Source organism: Sitophilus oryzae, unplaced genomic scaffold (assembly GCF_002938485.1).
Source record: "Sitophilus oryzae breed Bouriz unplaced genomic scaffold, Soryzae_2.0 scaffold_551_pilon_pilon, whole genome shotgun sequence".
Taxonomy (NCBI): domain Eukaryota; kingdom Metazoa; phylum Arthropoda; class Insecta; order Coleoptera; family Curculionidae; genus Sitophilus; species Sitophilus oryzae.
The window spans coordinates 3,713,884-3,733,467 of record NW_022147142.1 but is presented as its reverse complement, the minus strand read 5'-3'; positions in this window follow the sequence as shown (position 1 = coordinate 3,733,467).

Sequence of the window (19,584 nt, the reverse complement as noted above, 5' to 3'; positions counted from 1 at the left end):
GTTATATTGATAAATATAATCATAAATGCGGGTAGTTTCATAAAGCTTGAAAGTAAAAAATAGTTCTTTTTTTATATTTTTTTGGTATGTAGTGTCTTGTTCTTGTTTGTTTTGTATTAACACATACCGGTTTTATTAAATAAAATAACTCGATTACATTTTTTCAGTTTTATACAGTTTTTTTCACAATATCTTGAAGTAATCACTTGTCATCTTGTCAATCAAATTTTAAATATTTCGCTATGCGTTCCAGTTGTACCAACTTATTTCTTTGTAAAATAAAATAAACAACTTTGAAATTAAAATGACAGACCCATCTATCACTGTCAAGGATCTTCTCGTTGGACAGACTATAAAAATTATAGAAAGATAGAACGTCTGCAGACAAAGAAATCCATTTCCAAAAAAATATTTTTCATCGAATTTTAAACTACCTACACTATTTAAAAAGCATTATTACTTATCATACACAGATGGGTGTCTTCCAACGGTATAAGACACTCGAAAAAGTTCCTCAGAACTTACGACTGACAAAAATCAAATGCTTTCCTTGATTTAAGTGAAAACAATCTTCGGATTGTCATGGGGTTTCTAAAATGACATTGTCTCCTCAACGACATTCCCCAGACAGTCTTTGAAGCTGTTTTTTTGGCGATTGTATGGTATTTATGTAATTGTCTCTATTTCCCTCAATAATAAATACAAGAAAATTAATAAGAAATGTAATATAAACACAATGAAATAACTTAAAACTAAACACAATAAATTTCTAATATTAAGAAAACATAACAGAAGAAAACAAATTTAGTGGAAAATGGAGAGAAAAATAAAGTTCTGCTTAATTGATATATAAATTTCTATACAAAAAACTTTATTCAAAACGGTTTATAAACTCACTCAAAAAGGAAGTATTTATTTTCATAATGTCCGACGATATAAATGGTTTGGGAATAAGGCAAATCACAAAGGGTTTTCTGGGGTAAATAAAGGAAATAAAGGGAACGGTATATTTAAACAGACAGGAAAATAAATTTTATATTTAACGAGGAATTACAAACGTTCAGATAATTAATAAAAATTAATGAGTTCCTATTCACAATTCAGCATTATAACACGATAAATTTAAGCCTTAAGTCGCGTCTACATATATAACGTTTTATCTATTACTTTTACAATAATACAGATGTATCTTTCACACGTACAACTTTGAGAAACACCTCACTATAGTATTTACTGAACAATAAAAGGATTGGAAGAGAGAAACTTTTGCTTAGCAGTTAAAAGACTATACCATAACGTGGTATATTGATGCTTCCAAAACCGAAGCATTGGGTTAAAAACTAAATACTCCGAACCAATGAGTACTTGCCCCAGCAGCCTTCAGGCAGACTTACTTTACTTTCGTGTCCGGAACATTCTATATTTTCTCGGCCCAATATTGAGCCACGTCCAATGCTTCGGGTTTGCTTTGCCATAAATCGTCGAGTTACAATGTGCAGGACAATTAACGCACTTTAGAAGGTGTTCCATATCTTGTACGAGGCATGTTTTTTTAAGTAAGTACCGTTTTGGAATTAAAAAAAAACATGCAAAGATATCGCAATAATTTTATTTTATGTGAAAACGGCTTTGCGCAAGCTTAATTCTAACCTACAAATATTTTCAGTTTGGATTTAATTTATTTTATAATTTCACATAAGTAAAATTTATAATATAGTAGGCAACGAATAAATAAATATACTATAAATAGTAAAATTACTATAAACAATCGTAAAAGTTAACTTTTATCCAGCTTCATCGTACAGCGCATGAGCAAATATATATTTCTTATTTTATTTTATTTGACTGTATGAACGCGCACAAATAAGAATTCCTTATTTCTTATTTTATTTTATTCTTATTTTATTTTATTTGGCTGTATGAACCCACCTTTACACCTAATTTATGTGATTTTCTTAGCATAATATGATTTATAAACCATATTTTTCCTAATGGAAGGATGGAATAGGATATGCAAAATTAAGATATTTTGTAGTGAATCGATATTTTTGCAAATAGGTATAAATATTTAAATAAAAATTAAAAATTTTTAATTATTTAAATACAAGGTCAAGTTTTCTTTAAAAATCTCCTAACAGTAAGTAAAAATTCTTCAATACTCTGAAAGAACACATTCCAGGACTCGTCATCGGCGGCCTGATTTTCGAGGCCAGTAAACAAAATTCCTTAGAAAAAATGCACCAATTGGAATGCACGTAGCCGTCCTAAAGAACGGTGGGACAATAGATTCTTCGAGAGAAGTGGCAAAATTTTACATATAAATACGGGTCCAGAAGTTCATAAAAAAGAGTCTTTGGGCAAATATCAGTTGCAGCTCGTCGTAATGCCCAAATGTTGACCGGTCTTTATTTTATATTATTAATTTAATAAATAAATATTCTAGTCGGGACTTAGAAAAGTTATAAAAGTTTTGAACGTAACATAGTAGATTTTCAAGAGTAAAATAAAATATTCGGAAAAAACATAGCGAGAGAAAGAAAAAAGGAAATATTAAATTATTTGACTGATTTCGTGAAGAAAAATATTAACGGTCGAGTTTCGGCGAGTATAAAGAAAAAGGTGTATTATACAGAGTCTAACTAGCGAGTCGCGTGTCCGTGTCGAAATAAGTTGAGGAAGGTCGGTATTAAGTGCTTTACGAGTATTGACCCCGAAAGCAGAGATGATACTTAAAAGTAAGTGATAGACGATAGACAAGTGTGTTATAAAAGTGACTGTATTTTTGAACGAAACAATAAACTGAATGAACCAAGAACTTATGTAATATTCGATTTTAAATTACTTATAATATTATTTCTTTTTTTAAAAAGGCATTTAATACTGGTGGTTTAGTTTAATAAATATTTTGCATAAACATACTACAGGGTTTTTCTGTCTTAAACAAAAAGGTATACAATTCTTGTTAAATAAGCTCCCTTTTCAACAAGCCAAATCTAGTACAAGAGCAGGAACCCAATAAAGGACTCATCTGGTGGAAGATAAGAAGAAGAGTGTTTTTGTAGACGCCATCGGGGGAATTGGGCGAAGATAAAGTAAGTGAATATTATTTTCTTGCGCCCAAAATTGGCGGTCGCTACAATTTTAACATTTATTTTCCAGACAAAGCATAATATAGTATTAAGATTAAGACATAACAAATATTATAAGAAAGATCTTAATATAAATCACAAACTAAGTCTTAATTTGGTCTTGTATAAACACAGGTATAAAACAAATAAGATCAAAACTCAACCTTCACCATATTGTCAAGATTTGGCATTATAGGAAACAAAAAATTACAGAAAATTAAGAAAAGAATATGAAAGTACACGATATTAAATACTGTAATGTATTCTACGACACAAACCATCTCCCTTCTAAAGAGAAAAAGATAAAACATAAAGCTTATTTTTGTCTTATCAACACACACTCTTTCGATAAAATATATGTCTAAAATTGCTATTAATCCACTAACTTGATATTTTTAAGAAATTATGATACAAACATTATAATCAAAGAGTATATTATATTAGTAACATTATAGGTAAAATGTTACCTCTATCTCCCATTGACGTGTTGACGTGTATTGTTTTATAAGACTCGTCATGGTAGTATTTCAAAACATCAATACATATAATCAAAACTATTTGTTGCCTGTAAATAACTAGAAATTAAATAACTTGAAAGAAATAAAATAATTCTAATAAGTAAAAACCATTAAGAAAAAATCCGTAAATAATAATTTTTAATTCTAATGTAAATATATAAATAAATGTTATTATTATTACAATTTTATATATTCATAATACTTTCATTTCACAATCTTCATTATCCTTCTTACCTTAATTTTGGATATCAAGATAAATTTGAAATTATAAAATTAATTATAAAATTTGTATTATTATTGATTAACACTCAAAAAAAAAATTTCAACTGCAAATAATTAGAAAATCAATGTCGAAAATAAACTGCAATTTCGCAACATCGACGATGTCCGCTTGCGTAGTATCGATGATCAAATGCAGCAAATATGGGCTTCAAGGTCAGCCACCGGATCCACACCTTTACCCCTTTAATTTTATATATTCATAATGAAATGAAATATATTTCGATATAACGTTTGGCAACCACGCAACTGAAGTGCAAACGACATCTGTGCAAGAGAAGCAAAACCTCCCAAAAAAGTGAGAAAAGAAATCTAAAAATTTCAGATTATTCAAATGTCACTCCAATATTTTTCCAAATTGGAGTGAAATTAGGGTGACAATTTTTAACACGTAAGGAGCCATCTGGATTATGTGTTATCTGTGGCTTAAGTCACGTTTCAGTCAAGACAACTATATCGAATCACGTTTCAGTCAAGACAACTTTCACATACTGAAGCACAAAATTGAACTATTTTTGCATTAAGTCCGCGCACATTTGGTACGCCGGCAGTAAATTACTGATCAGCTGAATACCGGCACTGTTGGGCGATGTTAGTTTGAAGCTTCATTAACAATCTTAGGAACACCTCTAACATACTTGATTCTACTAGTACTGTCCCCTTCATCTCGAAGTTTCTGCAGTTCACCCTTCAATGACTTAAGATCTGCCAACTGCCGAGGTGTTTTATCGAAACTGATAAATATTCCTTTACAATTTGAATCTTGTTTTAGCTTACTAGCGTTTTTAATAAAAGTTCTAACTTGATCCTCATTAGCCAATTGCACCTTAATTAGTCGATCTCGTTGTTCATTATACCTTCCAAGTCTAACAGGAACAATCTCGCTAGTATCTATTCCATTGTTAACCGTTTTAAGAATTTCCTGAACAGTTCCTTTATCTGCCTCCTTCCTGCTGGTTACGTTCAAATCTTGATCCACTTCTTTAACCCCATGTATTATTAAATTAGCTTTTCTTCTATTACGTTCGCTAATTTCTTGAATAATATCCTCAAATGATATGTTGGATGGTGTTTTGGATTGCTCGACGGAAACTGCCTTAAGTGACCTAACTTCTTCCTGCAGTTGAATAACTAAACTTTTCAATTCTTTTAGATCACATTTTAATTTTCCATAGTTTTGGCAAGACCAATCATAGCCTTTATTAGCATTAATGATACGTACTTCACTATTGCTGATATCCACACAGGTATTCTTGAATACTTTGTTACAAACGGAGCAAGTAATTATAAATTGCTTCTCAAATGCTGCGTTACAACAAGTATATGTAACTCGATTCGATGGCATTCCGTGTTAGCGTTATTTTTAACGTCTAGGAACGTTAAAACTCTTCAAGGTTAAAACTCACTAATAGCGGACTATTCAGGTAACAATAAAAAATAGAGTATGATAAACAATAAGTCACCAGCAGACTGTTTCCAGCAAAAAAACATAGAATTCCGAAGTTTTTCTTATCAAAAAAACGTGCACTAAGTAAATTGCATCTTGTTAAATAACACACGCGAGAAAAAAACTGCAAAAATGAACAATTTTAATCCGAAAAACGACAAGAAACCGGAGCAGCACACTATCGTGTGTACACAGTAGAACGACCAGAACTGAACTCTGTAACTCTCAAAAGTAATGAACTTTTTATAAAACTAGTTTTTTCTTAAAAATCGATTTTTAAGACTTTTGAGACAATTGCATAAAAATATGATAAGAGCTGTACCTTCATTTTATTTGTATGTAATTATTTTGAAAATGGTATGTAATTATTTTGAAAAGAATAAAAAACTTATTGAAAAATATATATTTTTTATTTATTTATTAATATCTCTGAAACTATCCAAATATATTTACATCTTATCTTAGAATTATGTAAAGTGATCAGACAGGAAGCCAAAAATGCAACAATATACAGAGTGTTCCATTTAAAAAAATAATCTCGGTCCACTCACACTTTTTTGAGCCACCCTATAGAAGTTAAAATATTTTCCTGAAATACATCCTCGTACATACTTTAAGTTTGCAAACTCAAAAAAGTTTTTTATTCTAGAAGCTACAGATGCCTGACGCACTATTGCCGGACTGTGCATCCAACAAAACAATATGCTCTACCACACAGGGTGGCAGTTTGGGGCAGATTTATTTTGCTCGACATAAAAGAATAAGGACTACCCGAAGGACTACCTAAGCGAATGACATATATAAAAACATTTCTACATTTTTTTTTTAAATCGTTCATAAATTTTAAAGGTTTTTTTTTTGAAAAATATATTTTAACAAAAATGACCCTAATACAAATAGGGGAAAATATTATTAAAATGTGAAAGAGCAAAAAAACAGTAAAAACTTACCCCTATCATCTACATTCATCAGGAAAAAAATATTTGTAAAATATACGTTTTAAAAAAATTACAAAATTGAGACACTTCTGTTGTGATATAATAGCATTTTATTAGTTACGACAATTCCATTATCCATTTGCTTTTGTTTTGTGATGTTCCAAAGCCTACTTATTGTAAATTGATAACAAGATTTATGAAATATTAATATCTTTTTTTTGGAGATAATCAATGTTTTTAGTGACCCTGGCTCTCTGTTGTTTCCTGTGTGGACACCCTTGAGGATTAAACACGAAATTATTTTCAAAGATGAAGTTTTTTGGAAAAAAAACTAAAAAACAGCTTACGGAATTCTACATAAAATGTCTTTTGACCAAATTGGTGGATCCTATAGAAAATCTAGAAATATGCCTATTAGAAATATCTCTGTTAAAAGTTAAGTAGTCCATCGTAATCGTCCATTTTTTAAACAATATTATTATCTAATATAATAAATGTTTATATGCATTATTATTGCCTATATGTATGTCCATTGACTTCGTATGTTATATCCACTTAATAATATGGTTATGCCCTCTTAACAAATGTATCCTCTTAATCTTGACATTTCTAGAATACACTCTGAAGTGTCAGCAGTTAAAACTTATAAATTCTCCACTGCTTGGGCGCACCTTAAGTCTTTGTTGGTACGTTCTAAGAGTATATTGTCAATGTGTCAATAAAGCTTCACCGTCGTAAAACTGAGTTTTTTTTAAAAACAAAAGCACCACAAAAAGAACTTTAACTGGCGCAGTCGGTAGGATCCGCAAAACTTAACAAACGAAGTTGGCGGAGGATTTTTGCTGGACGGTTTAGAGAATATAAGCCCGGTTCGGTAAACGATCTACCAGCAAAAAATCGGGAGTGTTGTGACAAAAAAAACCAGTTGGAGACAACAAGACCTGAGAGAATCATCAAGAGAATATTGGTATCTGGGGACAAACTCGCCCTGATTCTCAACGGCAACCTAGGATAAGCTAGCAGTAAGGAAACAAGAAAAAACAAACAAGAAACAAACAACAATGAAAACACTGATTATCCTGTAAGTACACCAATCCTATAAAAATCATATTTTTCATAAAACTTATAAACAAAAAAACAAAAAATCGCGTTAATTGATTTTTTTTTCATAGATTTAAGAAACTGTATTTTTAAGACAATTATTTTTAAGAATTCTTTTACTTTAATATTAAGAAAGAAAATAAATAATTTTCTTTATATCTATTTAAACTCTAATGAACTCTGACAGCGACACAGATACGGAACTAAGCAATCTTTCATACCGCCTTAAAAAAGCAAAATTTTTGAATCAATCCAAGACTAATCTAAATTCTGTAAATTCTGAAAATAGTAATAATTCAAATTCAAATATGGCGCAACCAAACGTAAACTTTCAATTACTAAGACTCTATGTAGACACGATTCCCACGTATGATGGTAACCCACATACACTGTCAATATTTTTAGATAACTGTACTAATTTTGTTAACACCTTTTATAAAGAAAATGATCAAGTAATAAATAATTTCTTAATAAGAGCAATTATTGGTAAACTTGTTGGTAGAGCTTTAAGTTTAGTAGGTACGCGAAGTCAAGAATTAAAATCCTGGCTAGACTTAAAAAACGCACTACAATTGAACTTTGGTGATCAAAGAAATTTAGACTGTTTAGAACAAGATTTAATAATTTTAAGACCTAACAAAAATTAATTACCGTATAATTTTGGTATGAGATGCCAAGATGCACGATCATTGATTATATCTAAATTAAATTCTACTAACTTAAGTCATGATGAAAAAGTATTAAGAATCCATAATATCGAACAACTTTCATTAAAAACGTACATACGCGGATTAACAGGACAATTACAAAATAACATCAGATTAAGAAACCCTACAACATTAGAAAATGCGATGGCATTAGTAGTCGAGGAGGAAAATTTCTTGTATTGTTAAGGTAGAAACAATTCTTTAAACATGCAAACATATACACCAACACCATTAAGATTTACTCCTAATCAATCTAATAATAGATCAATAAATTATCAAAATCAATCACCAAATAATCCAGGCAACATTTTTTCTTCACCATTTAATCAAAAACAAAATCTTTATAATCCACAAAATAATATTTTTAGACAACCTGAGCCAATAAGAAATAATTTTAACCAACCAAATCAATTTATGAGACCAAATTATCCTAATAATAATTTCCAAAACAGACCAATGTTTCAAAATCAAAATAATTTTACTAGAAATCCTAATTCATTTTCAAATAGACCTCAATTCCAAATAAAACGACCAGCACCGAATTCTAGCAATAGTTTTCCTAATCAAAATAATAATTTCCAACGATCTAATAATTTTAATCAAAATAATAATCGACCTGAACCGATGGACACCTCATCCGGTAATACATTTATTCAACAAAATAAAAAACCTAAATATACACAAAATCAATTATATCTACAGGACATTGATCCAATGAACCAGACAGAAGAATATTTACATGAGTATAATGACACTTATTATTTAGCTGATTCTTCAAACTGTAACTATTCAAGTTATTCGAATCCAGACGCTTATTATGACCAAAATCTCGAACCAAATGAAATTGATACTTTAAACTCTTATCAGTATACACAGACTCATAATGAAAATTACACTAATGAAAACGATATGCAATGTTAACACGAACGACAATGTAAATTTTTGTATAACGGAGACGAAAGAAACACCGACGTAATAAATATAAATTCGTTAGAAGATCAATTACCTTTCATTTTTATTCCAGAATTAAACGCACGATTTTTGATTGATACTGGCAGCACTAAAAGTTTAATTTCACCTAAAATAGCTTATACATTTTACCCAAATTATATTTTTAACGAAAACTTCTGTATAAAAACTGCACATATGTCAACTTTCCACAATGAAGCAGCTCATATACCTCTTTTTGAAATTTTTAAAGTCGATCAAACACACCAATTTTATATTTTTCAATTTAGCAAAAATTTTGACGGTTTTATCGGTATTAATTTATTAGAACAATTAGAAGCAATTATTGATATTCGTAGAAAATTACTAATCACACCTAAAACATCGATTCCTTTAACTTATAGAGTAATTAATGAAAAACCTAAACAACTAATACAACAAAAAATTAAACCAATAAATATATCTTTAACCATTCCACCTAGAACACAACAAGTCATGAAATTACCTGTAAAATATAAACAAGGGACAGCGATAATGAACTATATAAAAATATGTAAAAATTTAGAAATTCCACAAGCCGTAGTAAACATAAATATTTTTTTTGCTACAACAATAATAACAAACTCTTCAACCGAACAAATATCAATAAATATTAAAGAACCCTTTGACGTAGAAATTATAAACACGGAAGAAATAAATTTCTTAGAAAAAATAGATATAGACGAAAATATACCATTCGATAAAATTAAAGATAATCTGTTAAAATCAAATTTAAAAAATATTAGTTTAGATCATTGTAATAAAGAAGAGAAAGATGCGATAAGAAAATTATGTTACGAATATAGAGACATTTTTTATTCCAAAAAAATACCAATCAATGTATTAGAAGACGAATCATTGATCAATCATCAAGGAGACTCTGACGAAGAACAAGAAGACGCTTTAAAATATTTAAGAGAATTAGCCGAATCATTAAATGAAGACGATCAACAACCATCAACAAGTAAAACCGAGAAAATTTCAGAAAAACCGAAAATTAATATAATATCTGACATTCAATTACAACCACCTAGAAATCCTGAGACAGAAGACATCGAAACTCAACATTCCACACAAAATGAAACGACAAACCATGGAATAAAAATTTATGACGAAATAATTAATAACAAAGTTAATCAAATATTAGTTTTTCCTAATTCATATCCTAGATTAGATGTAAAACATGAAAATTACAAACACCATAAAATTTTAACAGTAAAAGTTCCTAAGACAAATAATAAAAATTTAATTTTAAGATTTTTAAGAGATAACACGACTAACGAAAAACAACATTGTTTATATTTCCATTCGGATGAATTATATAATATATTTAATAAAATCTATTTAGAACATTTTTCTGAGAAAGGACCAAAACTTTTAAGATGTATGAAACTAGTCAACACTGTAACCGAAAAAGACGAGCAAATAATGTTAATTAAAAATTATCATGAAGGCAAAACGAATCATAGAGGAATAAATGAAACATTAGAACATTTAAGAAAGAACTATTATTGGATAAACATGAAATCTGATATAACTGAATTTATAAATTCTTGCGAAATTTGTAATAGAGCAAAATATGCTAGAAAAACAACGCATTCACCTTAAATGCTTACGGAAACACCTTCAAAACCATTTCAAATTGTACATATGGATTTATTCTTTTACGATCATAAAATATACTTAACAATTATAGATTCATTCTCTAAATTTGCACAAGCTTTTAAAATTAACGGAAAAAATGTTATAGATGTAAGTAATGCTCTAATAAAGTATTTTTCACTATTTGGAATACCTGAAAAAATTGTAACAGATAAAGGCAGCGAATTTAATAATGATACTGTTAAAGAAATATTATATTTACATCATATAAAAATTCATTTCACAACACCTGCACATCATGAATCAAACGGTATAATAGAACGATTCCATTCGACTATTATTGAACGAATAATAAAAGAAATGTATAAAAATGAAGAAGAAAATTTAATGGAATACGCACTAATAGGTTATAATAATTCAATTCATACTTCGACAAATTTTACCCCCTTCGAATTAGTATTTGGTCATACAGATTTAAGAGACCCTAATGAAATATTTTCACCTAAAATGTTTTATTCTGATTACGCTGAAAATCATAAAAATCGATTAGAAACTATTTATAAAAATGTTAAACAAGATTTAAATTTAAGTAAGGAAAAGATTATTGAAAAAACTAATATACAGGGTGACGAAAATAAAGAATATTTTGTAGGACAAATAGTCTATAAAAAGAACCCGAATATTAGAAGTAAAAAACAAAATAAATTTTTAGAACCATATAAAATAACAAAACTACTAAAAAGAAATAGAGTAGAAATAACGGGAAAAGACAAAGAAACTAAAAAAGAAGTGGTCCACATAAAGGAATTAAAGAAACCTTCTATTGTTACAGGTACGCAATCTACATCGTCCACTGTGAACAATCAGTAAATTTTCATAATTTAGAAGGAAACCCTGGTTTATTACCCTTAAAAATCGGTAATGTCCAAAATAAAATAAATATCTGGTCATTTATACAGATATTCGATATAAATAAATTAATTAATCAATATCTAACATTACGAAATCAATTTAATATAATATCCGAGATACTCGAAAATGGCACAAATATTACTGAAAAATATAAAGACGAATTTTACAGCTCTTATAGTATAGCGAAATCATTAGAAAATAGAATTAATGTACAATTACATCAATTAAATCCTTTAAAAAATAACAGGAGAAAACGAGGTTTAATAAATGGAATAGGCTCTATAATAAAACAAATAACTGGTAATTTAGATTCTCAAGATGCTGAAAAATATGATCAAGCGATCGAGCATTTATCGAAAAATCAAGACAAATTAAAACTTTCTATGATCAATCAAATTTCACTTTTTGAAAAATCAATCGATATATTTCAATCAAATCTACAAACTTATCACGAAACCAACAAATTATAAACGTACATATTAAAAATATTGAACATATTATATACAAGGGATATCGAATACATAGAAACTTATACATTCTTTTTCATAGAGATGGTTATAAATGATATAACAAAAGAATTTCAAATTATCTATGATATACTTGAACGAATAGAAACAGCAATTACCTTTTCTAAAATAAATACATTTCATAATAGTATTGTAAACCCTAAAGAATTATTTTCTGAACTATTATCTATATCTAAAATAATAAAAACAATTAGACTACCTTTTGAACCAGAAATAAAAAACTTAATACATTTCGAAAGAGCAATAGAGATAAAGAGTTACTCTAAAGAAAACAAAATCGTTTTTATTATCGAAATTCCTCTAGTCGAAAAAGAAAAATATGATTATTTCCATCTATACCCCTTGCCTATCCAAAGAAACAACACATTCAAAATCCTTATTCCAATGTCAAAATACCTTATCATGAACGAGAAAAACTTCGCATTCTTGGATCAGCCCTGTAAAGAAATCAACAGCAACGAGTTCCTCTGCGAAGACATCAGTTCAACAGAAATCAACAACGAAGTCAACCCCTGTGAAGTTCAACTACTGAAGCTGAATCAACACCCTTCCAACTGTAAAATAGTGCCAATGCGAGTAAACCAAAATAAAGTGCAACGTTTAAACGCAAACCAGTGGGTCATTATTGTGCCGCGTTACACCGTAGCGTTACAAAAGTGTAATGAAAACGTAGAGAAAATTCCTTTGTGCGGTACATATTTAGTAGACATCAATAGACAATGTGACATTAAAATTAACGATTTAACTATTCAAAACTTTATTAATAATAGGATTAAGACAACTACTATTATTTTATTTAAAATCAATATGTCTCTAGTTGATAGAAAATATCCAAATAATTTTAAACCTCTATCACTAGACAATGTAAACTTAAACAATTTAAATATTTTAAAAAATAATTTAGATATTGAAAAAAGTAATTTAAATGATATCTCTAACAAAAATATAATCCATAATAATATAGGAATAGGAACTATTGTTTTATATATTTTAATCTTTATTGTATTGCTTTATTTTATTTGGAAGTTATATGTTTTAAAATTTAAACAAAAATTGTATCTTTTGAACTTCAAAATACTTCAAATTCTGAATGTAACCCCAGAATTTGAATTTTACGAAGGGAGGTGTTATATCCACTTAATAATATGGTTATGCCCTCTTAACAAATGTATCCTCTTAATCTTGACATTTCTAGAATACACTCTGAAGTGTCAGCAGTTAAAACTTATAAATTCTCCACTGCTTGGGCGCACCCACAGGCGCACCTTAAGTCTTTGTTGGTACGTTCCAAGAGTATATTGTCAATGTGTCAATAAAGCTTCACCGTCGTAAAACTGAGTTTTTTTTAAAAACAAAAGCACCACAAAAAGAACTTTAACTCGTATCTGTATTACATACTTTTTTAGTAAAAATAACATCTTAGTACATCTCAGTGTTTTTTATTTTATTTTGGTGTGTTTTTTTTCAACGAATTATGTTTTGTTTGTAGAGTACTACTATTATAGCACTTTAACTATCACCAGTATAATACATAGTAGTATAATTTTTATCACTTTTAACAATATTATTTTTTTAAACAATTTAAAAATAATAGAGCAAAGTAAGAATAGGTAGTAACAATTATTATATCATGTAATCTCTGTGTCATGTATCATGTACTATCTCTTTATTTAATGCGATATATCGATTTTACTCTAATTTTTGCTTATTGAAGTCGCGCCGCGCACCGGCGCCGGTCCAAGTTACTGTGGACTTCCATTACCTCACAGTAGTCAAACCATCTTATTAATTATTTATTGTTTTATGTTTTGTTACATTGCATCATGATCAATGACCATACACACACAATAGATGCAACGCAAATTTTGTTTGCTGTGTGATTTGATTACAAAACAAAGATTTCAAATTATTGTGTAAGAGACAAGCGTTATAAAATAATTTATCCAAATAATTCGAATACGTACCTGGTTTCCTTTACCCGCCTTCAAAAGCGTCAGCAACAAAATTCACGTGAAGGCGCCACATTACGAGCAACAAAAATGATCAAAATTGGGTTTGCAGAGGGTCGGGCGTCAGAAAATTGCGACCATGTTTTTTAATATTTTGAAATAATTTTTGTTTCACTTTATTAGGGAAGCTTCCGGACATGCTCGTAATTAGTTTTAAAATCTATTTGAATACATTTAATGCTAAAAAAATTACTTATAAAATCATATTTTTTTAGGGCGTTTTAGGGGTAAATTTGAAACAGTTTGAGTTGAGTTTGGGGAAGGAAATATAATTATAAGCACGTCTTAAGATGTATACAAACAAAAAAAAAGATTCGTGAAGAAAGGTCACATGGTTTTTGCAGCATTTTGTGACAGCCAAACCCTTACAAATGCTAGGCTAGCGCCAGTGTGAAGGAGAGCCTTAAAGTATCCTCAAATCTAAAGCCATCCCTTATGCCGCAACCGCACATGCGGCATTTGGCGATCACCGATGAAGGCTTCGCCGATTTCCTATGTGTGTGGATGGGGAAGTCGGAGTTCGGCGACTCGATCGGCTTTACACGAACAAAATTGTGTAATGCGCAGCATGTTTTTATGATTGCTACTGCGGTTTCCTCAGACACAGGGCTCGGTGGAATATACGCCACTTGTTACTTAAAATACCGAAGGAACACTCTACTTTACCTCTTGCTCTAGACAAACGGAAGTTAAAAATTCTTCTCTTTTTTGTTAATCCTTTTCCAGGTCGCATTAAGTTATTTGTCAGTCCAAAAGCCTCATCGCCAACGATTACATATGGCAATGTTGTACCTGCTACTTCCTGTGGTTTTGGAATATTTAAGGTGCCTTCTTCTAATTTTGTAAATAAGGAACAGTTTCTAAATATTGTAGAATCCGATTCTTTACCATAGGAGCCAACATCTATATAAGCAAAGCAAAAAGTTGCTGTCTGCGACAGCTAGCAAAACAATGGAGAAGTAGTTCTTGTAATTATAATATAGTGATCCGCTATGTGCCGGCGCGATTATTCTGCAATGCTTGCCATCAACTGCACCAATACAGTGTGGAAAATTAGTACGACCGTTAAAATCTTGGGCAATTTCATGTCAATGCTGTTCAGTTAGTGCAGGAAAGCACTCTTCGTGTAATGTCTGCCATAAGGCAACGCAAATTCTCGGAACTATAAGACTTGCTGTTGTAATTCCTATTCGGTAAATGTAATGCAAATCTGTGTAATGTACATCCTGTAGCCAAATATCTGTAAAAAAATAATAAATTAGGTTCATTAAAATAAAAGCATTTAATTAGATTAACTATTGAAGCTAATTTTAAAATTAATTATATAGTTTTTTTTTGTTGTTTTTAGGTAAAGCAGTTCAGCTTAAGTGGAAAAATTTAAGAGACGCTTTTGTTCGTCATAGACGTCAGAAGTTACATAAATCTGGAGACGGAGCTAAACCTGCAAAAACGTACATCTATGCTGATCAATTAGAGTTTTTAAGGAAGGTGACTGATTCGCGTCAGACAGAAATTTCACTACAAAACACATTACAAGAGAGCCAAGATGATCTCGATCTATCACAAGACCATGATGATACGCAAGATAGACAATTAGTAGATGTCAATAGGAAAACCGAAACCCAAGTTGCTCCCAGTAGAAGTACTTAGTTTAGAAGAAATAAATCTGCTTTAGAAAGTAAATTTATAACCTATTTGGACTCCCGGATCAAGCAACCATCACCAGTTATACAAAACCAACCAAAAGAAACCGATGACATGGTCTTCTTTAGATCATTACAACCAAGTTTAGATACACTTACTCCGAATGAAAAATTGAACTTCCGAATAGATGTGATGCAATTATTAACTCGCTACACAAACAAAAAACCAAACCAAGACATACCTGATTTTCAAACTTTTACCCCCGTTCATCTGTTGATATATTGCTGTGGCTGTTGCCACAGCAATATCCATATATGGCCAATTTTCCAAATACAAGTTTCAATACGCCAATGTCTGCACAAACATCATATTCTACAGTATCACCTGGGCCGTCATATACGCCATCTTCTGCAGTACCACCTAGATCCTCACATACATCATGTCCTACAGTATCATCGGAACTCCCATTTTCTCAATTTAGGAGTAGTGGCAGTACTCGCAGTTGCAGTAATGCTGTAGATGTTAGGGATGAAATAATGGGAAAAAGACAATTTCACCAAGACCAGCATGCCTATACAGCAGGACGATCAACCGAATCGGCACTCCATCAGCTAGTAAGCAAAGTGGAGTCGACGTTCGAAACAAGAGTGATTTTAGGGACATTCCTCGACATAGAAGGGGCGTTTCATAACACCTCATTTCAGTCACTGACGAGAGGAACTACAAGGAACCTCGGATTAAAAGAGACCTGCTGCAGCTGGATAGACTGCATGCTCAAAAGTCGAGTGGCATATACCACTCTACTAAATGAGACTGTTGCAGTCCGGGTGGCGAATGGCGGGAGGATGCTTGTAGGCGGGAGTTTTCTCCCTTCTGATGTGGAATCTCGTTATGGACGGACTGCTTAATAGTCTCAGCGGGGCTGGTTTCGACACTCTGGGATATGCAGACGATTTGGTCGTGTTAGTCAGAGGTAAGTTTAACACAACAGTAAGGGAGCGAATGCAAAGGGCCTTGAAGATTGTGGAATCATGGGTGACACGGGAGGGACTAAATATTAGTCCTACAAAGACCGTAATAATCCCCTTCACCAAGCGCAGATTATTTGAGGGACTAGGCCCTCTAAGACCCTGCGGTGATGAGATTCCTCCCTCGGGGGAGGTCAAGTATCTAGGAATCAGGCTTGATACCAAACTGACTTGGAACCGACATTTGGAAAATGTCACAAGGACGGCGGTGACTACACTAGCGGTAGTTAGACGACTTTATGAAAAAATCTGGGGCCTTAGACCACAGATGGTGCACTGGCTGTTCAGTGGAGTGGTGAGGCCTTCAGTAACATATGCATCCTTGGTATGGTGGCCTAAGGTAATGCAACAAACAATAATGCTCAGCCTCAGCAAGGTGCAAAGATTTGCTTGTGTGAGCATAACAGGGGCGATGAAATCAACGCCCACTGCACCAATGGAGGCGCTTCTGGACCTTCCGCCTCTTCACATAGTGATCCAGGCGGAGGCAAGAATGGGACTCTATCGACAACAAAGGGTCTTGTCTCTGGGAAGTAGGACAGAAACAGGACACTCAAAGACGGGAAATTCGGGGGACCTCTACTCCAAATGAGATCGGACCAAATGACCCCTCTTTATCACTACCACAAACCATTCGAGGTGAACAAAATGGATCGAGGAATGTGGACAGATATAAAATTCCTTCAGGATGGACTAACCTGGGATACAGACGGGTCAAAGATATAAATAACAGGAGCTGGAGAATTTGGGGAAAGACCAAGGGTAAGTTTATCATTTTCCTTGGGTAAACACTCAACCGTATTCCAGACAGAAATCTTCGCCATTCTACAATGTGCGAGAGAAAACAATAGAAGAGCTTATTCAGATAAGCTCATCAATATATACTCAGACAGTCAGGCGGCACTTGGGGCGCTTATAAGCCCAAAGGTATCGTCGAGGCTCGTCTGGGAATGCCTAGGTGAACTGGGAGCTCTGGCTCGAAGGAACAGAATTAAATTATTCTGTGTGCCGGGCCACAGCGGCATCCAAGGCAACGAAAAAGCCGATGAGCTAGCTAGGCAAGGATCATCGGCATCCTATCTTGGTCCAGAGCCAGTACTTGGAATACCCAAATGTATGGCCCGTAGTGCACTAAAACTCTAGATCAGGGAAAAGCAGAATGTCCACTGGAGAAACAGACAGAGGCACAGGCACAGCAAGGCTTTTATCCATGGACCTAGCTCTAAAACGGCAAAAGAACTGCTAATGCTTAGCAGGAATAAATTGCGGATTACAACAGGCCTCTTGACAGGACATATGGCTGTCAGGTGTTACCTGACCAAGCTCAACCTGTATCAAGGAAGTCTTTGCTGCAGACTCTGCGATAAAGAACCAGAGAACAGCGGAGCACATAATATGTCACTGCAAGGCTCTGGATCGCAAGCGACACTTTTTATTTGGGAAAGCTAGGCTAGAACCGGAGGAACTATGCTCCCATCCTATCAAGGACCTGCGTAAGTTAGTGCAGGGCACAGGGATAAGAGAATGGGTGCAGATATAGAAATGGGACAAACACAATAAGCCTCACAGGTCGCAGTGTTTCCCGCAGAGGACGGCCCCTTGTTGACGGCCAAAAATGCTGAGAGTGTGGCAATACCAACAAGTTCTCTGATAGAATCAGAGGATCCCATTATCTCCGAAGCAGAATCACTATTATCATTGATTTAAATAAATGTGTATCTCTACTGTAGAATAAAGTATTATTTCATGTTATGTACAACCCTGATGTATTGACATATATCTATGTTTATGTCAGAATGACAGTCGATTGTTAGAATTTAGAATGGCGCCTAGCCAGTAAAAAGCTACTTTTATATTTGATGAACCCGATGTTTAATAAATGTGTTTAATTAAACTTGTTTATTATTGTTATAAGCTAACAATATAATACATGGTGTCAGGTCACAGCAAAAGTAGAACAAACAGAAAGTTAAAGCACGAAGTGAAGTGTTGAAAACTAGCGCCAGAATAGCTTGAAAAACAAGATGGAGATTGATGGTAATATTGCTGAAAATTGGAGAAGATTTTCACAGAAATTTTGTTTCATTTCATTGTACAGAGCGAAAAACAATCGTTTGATTTGTTTTTAACCGAACTAAACAAGGCAATAAAGTCAACCGAATACAAGGAACCAGACGACATGGTTAGAGACCGCATAGTTATTGGTATAAGTGACAAGTCATTGCAGGAAGCAATGCTCCGAGAACCTAAGTTGAACTTAGATAAAGCTATCAATATGCCGAGCAACAGAGGTTAGCAGATTCCAGGCGAAAGTATTGAAGACTGAAGCTACAGTAGATACTGTGAAAGCCACAGAAGCTTGCAAGTATTGTGGGTTCAAACATTTTAAGTCTGGAAAATGTCCAGCATTTGGGAAGTCATGTGCCAAGTGTCAGAAGCCAAATCATTTTGCCAAAGTTTGTAAACTGAAGGAGACAAGTCTGAAGAAAGAAACAAGAAGAAACCAAAGAAGAAAAGTGTTAACAATGTAGAACAGGTATGCGAGAGTGACGATAGTGACTCAAACTTTTATGTTAATTGTATAAAAATGTGGGCTCTCTGCAGTCCAATAGCAGTGAGGTAACCTGGAAAGAAAATATTGATGTAGAAGGTAAAATTATTAACTTTAAACTAGATACAGGAGCCGAAGTAAGTGTTTTACCACTTCATATTTTAAAATCATTAGGTAGTAAATACAAAATGAACAGGACAAGGGTC